The sequence below is a fragment of the Delphinapterus leucas genome, chromosome 12 (assembly GCF_059928025.1).
Source record: "Delphinapterus leucas isolate spDelLeu-1000000601 "Yukka" chromosome 12, BTC_Dleu_Yukka2, whole genome shotgun sequence".
Taxonomy (NCBI): Eukaryota; Metazoa; Chordata; class Mammalia; order Artiodactyla; family Monodontidae; genus Delphinapterus; species Delphinapterus leucas.
In genome coordinates, this window is record NC_143140.1 from 3,852,861 (window position 1) to 3,858,860 (window position 6,000).

Sequence of the window (6,000 nt, forward strand, 5' to 3'; positions counted from 1 at the left end):
GTCTTCACATAACGTATGACCGAGATGTGCTGAGAAATAAGAAAAGGACGAACGAATCAAGGGCAGCTGATCCAAGGAGGCAAGGGGCAACTTCCACAGCCTACGTGGAAAGCTAGAGGAAGGGAACATCCAGCTGGTGGGAGCTGAAGACAGGGGCCAGTCCTCCTTGGTCTCGGGATGCCACCCCCTCTTCCTACATCTTCACGCTCTCCTTCTCTGTTGGCCCCTCCCAGCCATATTAAAGAGCCACAAGGAAATGCTCTCCTCCATTCCATTTTCCTGTCCTCCTATCCACCCCTCCCTTCTTTCCCTTTGCCATCAATTTCTTGACTTGCCCCCCATTTCTCCCCTCCCATCTACACTGCGATCTGTTTTCTGCCCCACTACTCCCATGAAACTGACCTCCTTGAAGCCCCCAATGATTTCTCTGTTGACAAGTCCAGGGGACTACTTCTCAATCCTTATCTTTGTGACCGCCAAGCCGAGTTAGACCTTAAACAACGTCTCTGTCTTGAAAATCTCTTCCCTTGGCTTCTGCGCCACCTTTCCTTTTCTTTTCATGACACAGATCACAACCAGTGCTGCAGATTCCATCGAATTAAGGAATGCTGTTGCCTACATGTGTGAATGAGCTAAAGTGAGTACAGTACTGAAGTAGAGGACACCTAAAGTGAAACGTCTTCATGTACGTCCACGTGGCTGAGCAGCAAGTTAACCTTTCATACATGTGTTAAAGAAGAAGAGTTGGGTTTTATTTTATTTACTTTTCCCTGGACTGTGTTGAATGGCTATCATCTACAAGTTCAGGCTACTTTTTGCTGAGGATTAATAATGCACTGGGAGAGCTGAGAGAAAACTGAATAATAGAGCTGTCATTTTCTTGACCAGTTCACCTTAGTTTCCCAAACTCTAAGTCTTTCTCCAATTCTTTTCCCTTTTTATTGTAGTAAAATGAACATAACACAAAATTCACCATTTGGATCATTTTACAATTCACTGTACCATTCAGTGGAATTTACTACTGTCACAATGTTGTGCAACTATCACCACTGCCTAGCTGCAAAACATTTTCATCAACCAAGAGGAAACCTACACCCATTTTAAGGAGTCATTCCCAATTTCCCTCTCTTCCAAACCCCTGGCAACCACTAATGTATAATCTTTTCTGTGTGTATGGATTTGCCACTGCTGGACATTTCATATAAATGGAACCATACAATATGTAGCCTTTCATGCCTGACTTCTTTCACTTAGTTGCATCCATCATGTAGCATGTATCAGAAATCCACTCACTGTTACAGCTGAATCCTTCATACTGTTTGAATACAAAATTAAAAATACGTTGAGAGTGAAGCTCTGTTTTAATGGCACATCTATTAGGCCAATTCATTGAAAGAAGCTGAAGATGGAGATGTTGTTGTGAAATGATAATCGTTGAGAAGCCTCAGCCAACTGGATAATGAAAAGTTTGGGAAATGTTGCAAAAAATTAGCTGATTTATATTAAAAGCCTATTAAACAAGGATTCAGGAGATTGTCTTTCTCTTGCAGGTAACTTAAATGAGGCAGAAAGAAATAACTGCCCTTTAAAACACATTTTGAAAGGATTCTATTTATTCTTAATAGACGAATGGGAGGGAGTACAGCAAGTTCACATCCAATATGGACTCCCTGTCCAAACACTGTTTGTCGTTCTAGCCACCGCTATCGAATTATATTTCTTGAGAGTAAGGCAGCTCAATTCCTGCATATTACTTTCTAAACTTCATCCATCAAATCCATTAATACAGTATAAACAAGAGTTGTTCACGTTTAAGTGCAGTTCAAATATCAGGTATAAAGAACCCCCAGTAAGAAAAAGAATCCTATATCTCTTGCCAGAATGTGGTCAGCTCTGGGGTGCTCTGCTAGCTGAAAGACACATTCCTTATTAAGAGGATAGAGGCTGCTTAAGAGGGATGAGAGCCAAAAAAATTTAACTACATATATGTGTTAAGAACAGTGCTAGGTTATCTCATGTTCTATATCAGTCAAGGCTCACCATTTTACATACGTGAAAAGCAAAGTTAAAAGTGTATTCGTAGGGCTTCCCTGTTGGCGCAGTGGTTAAGGATCCACCTGCCAGTGCACGGGACACACGTTTGAGCCCTGGTCCGGGAAGATCCCACATGCCACGGAGCAACTAAGACCATGTGCCACAACTACTGAGCCTGCGTGCTAGAGCCCGTGAACCACAACTACTGAAGCCCACGCACCTAGACCCCGTGCTCAGCAACAGCGAGAAGCCACCACAATGAGAATCCCGCGTACTGCAACAGAGTAGCCCCCGCTCACTGCAACTAGAGAAAGCCTGCGCACAGCAACGAAGAGCCTAGGCAGCCAAAGATAAATAAATAAATACGTCTATTTTTTAAAAAATGTGTTTTAGTAACTTACTAAAAGGCACGCAATCAGTAAACATGAGCAAGGATTCAATCCCAAATCTGTCACACTGAAGTTGAAGCTAATACTCGAGATTGATAAAAACAGCACTAATTTAAAACTTCAGAGGTATTTGTTACTTCATACTTTCACTAATGCTCTTTGGAGATAAATCATTTCATTTATATGGGCCTTAGTTTTTACAACTATAATAGTTGGAAGCTTGACTAGGTGATCTGTATGTAGCCTTCCAATTCTAAAATGTTCCACTAATTTGGATTCCTACAATAATTGCCCTTGCAATACATGCATGCTGCCACCAAGTAGCAGTAGAGACTACTAGTTCCTTTTTTATCCCTAGTGGGGGTGCATTTTGACAGCAGACTTATCCGTCAATAGTACAACCTGTTAGTATAACTATAAGATAACAAAATAATCTGGTATTCTTTCCTGTAAAAGAGAAGCTTTACATTGTGTCTGTGAATCGTACCAGAATCACCTGTAGCTTTATAAATATAGAGGAAATCCTGAACCCATTGAATGAGAATCTTCAGAGACAGGACTTGGGCATCTGGAATTTTGGGCTCCCGTCATTTGTATATTTTATTTCATTTTATTTTTGCCTATGTACAATATTTGCCACATCCTTTTGAATCTTTAAAAGGTTCTTTCTGTTTTAAATTTTAGAATATTCCATAATCTTCACCTACTTTTCATAAGGTGTTATCTGTTATGTTTATTCGATCTTGTGCTTCTCCTGGTTAAGACTTCTTTCTTTCCTTTTTTTTTTCTCGTGGCCCTGCCTCATGTCTTGCAGGATCTTAGTTCCCTGACATGGGATTGGACCCCAGGGTCCCAGCAGTGAAAGCGCCATGTTCTAAACACTGGACCACCAGGGAAGTCCCAAGATTTCAGTTTTAAATGACTTTTTTCCCACTCTAATTCATTCCTGGGATCAGTTTCATGTTTGGACATTAAAGCAACCTTGCATTGCCAGAATAAAGCTACTTTGATTTTGATATATGATTGTTTTACATACCATGGATACAGTTTGTGCTTCTCTTTACACATTTTGCATGCATGTTCAAAGGAGAAACTGGCCTGTGATTCTATTCTTGTAATATCCTTTATAGATTATTTTTAAGATTCTATACTTTATTTTTTATTTATTTATTTTTGGCTGCATTGGGTCTTCATTGCTGCATGCATGCTTTCTCTAGTTTTGGCGAGCGGGGGTCTATTCTTTGTTGCAGTGAGTAGGCTTCTCATTGCAGCCTTCTGACCGCATGGGCTTCTGACACCATTCGTCGGTGCTACTTCAGTTCCTTACCCCTTCCCTTCTGACCCTGGGCGGTGAAATCCTCTTTCTGCGGCTGGCCTGCGGCAGAAAGTCAATGAGGCAAGAGTAGGCTTGGAGTATCCAAGGAGCAGAAAGGATGTCAGCGTGTGAAAAACAGAGCGAGCAAATTGGAGAGGAGAAGGAAACACTCAGAGAGGAAACAGAGGCCCAGATTTCTAGGTCTGTGGAGGCACTCTGAGGACTTTGCACTTTCTGTGAAGAAGCCACTGAAGAAATTTGAGTGACATGATCTGACTTATGTTTTAACAAGATCTCTCTGGATGCCACGTTGATTAGAGATTGTAGGAGAGCAAGGACAAGCCCCAGAAGACCAACAGTTGATTCAAAGAAGTGATTACTCAAACCTGGTCCCCCTCCTCAATGAGGACGCAGGGCAGGAATCGACAAATAATGGCCACAAATCAAATCAGGCTCTCAGCCTGGATCTGTGGGACTGTGAGCTAATAACGGTTCTCACGTTCAGAAAGCTTGTTGAAGAAGAAAGAGGAGGAGAAGCTACAGAAACTGTATATGGCCCACAAAGCCTAAGATATTTAAAATCCAGAAGATGCTTTCCAACACCTGATGTAAAGCATGTGGCTGGTAGGAGGTCCTCAACCAAATTTGGAAGAGGAATACATGAGTCAGTTCGTTCCTGAAAACACTGTAAAGTGATAGGGGTCAAGAAACATTTACCCGTTCACCCTAAACCTTCACAAATGATGCCAGTTCCGTTGAGCTATTGAAAAATACATTCTGGCTTTCAAAAAAGTAACCCAGAGGGCATTTTCTCACATAGGCAAGGTCATAAACAACTGTCAAGTGAAGTTGAAATAGCAACAAATCAAATAATAACAAAAACATTTTTACAGAATTTTAAATCTTACAAAGCATTTTCATGTTCATTATCTAATTTAATCCCCAAATCAACGTCATGAGATAGTTATTATTTCCCCATTAGAAATGACCACATATTAAATCCTTAGTGATTGCTCAAGAAAAGCTGAAATCTTGAGTGTTACATCCATTAATGCCATGGTTGGGTGTTTTCCCATGGGAACACTGGATGCTAAAATCCACAGGGATTTTCAGCTCAAGATGGCAGACTAGGAAATATATTTACTTTCTGTTCCTCCTGAAACCATATCTCAATAAAACTGTAGAAATACCAAAATTAATCAACCAATAAAAGCCAAGATATTTTGGAAGTCATCAACCACAGAAAGATTTCAACACATTTCGAGAAGGCAAACAATGAAATGGAGGAGCCGTGAATAAAATAATGAAGAAAAAAAGGCTGAACCTAAGTAAGGTCTGCACAAAGCCACTCAGCTTTTGCTGAGCTCCGGTTATAGTAAAGGGCAGAGGAAAGAAGAGGGGCTGAAAACAAGGAGACAAAACGTCATTTTAGGAAAAACAGTTCATTTAATGAGCTCCAGGGAACACTCAGCCTGCTGCCATACTAACTCATGAATTACAATGGATTGTTGGTAAGCAAGACAAGAAAACAGGGAAGAAACAAAAGAAACAAAAATCAAGACATTGTTTCTAACTGAACTCTTCTCAAAGGAGATCGAGGAATTATGGTTCAATGCCACAGCTGTAAATCATTTCTGCTCTTGGAGAGGTTACAAAGGGCTTATAATATTTCCCTTTTGTTCAGACAGAATTTAGGTCTGAGCAAAAGCTTTTGTGTCCTCCAACCCCAACATTTATTGGGGATGGAAGCCCAGATTTGCTGGGACATACCATAAAAAGAATCTCATGAGCAGAGGGTCAAACTGATTTTGGAATATATGAATTATGTCCAGTGTGAGTTTCAATAGGTTTTAAAATATATACATACATACATATATATATATATATATACATTTTTACTGATCTATATGATTTTGGGTTCTGAAACTTCTACATGTCACATGCGTGATACATAACAGACAATGTCAGCCCCAGGAGGGAGAAAACACTCCAATGAAGCAAGCCAAAGAAACAAGTTTTAAGCAAGGTCAAGTGATGTGTAGACCAGGATTGTTCAATTCCTACCTGTCATGCTGAAGCTTCCAGCTCCTGAATAACAACACATGCTTCCCTTGTCCTAGACAGCCAAGAGTATGTCTCCTCTCTTGGGCATAAGAATCTCTAGAGTTACATATCTGTAGTAAGAGTGGACCCAGCTGGCATACTCACAATGACCAAATTGTGTTGATCGTACTTTATACCAATACATCGCCCCACGCTGAA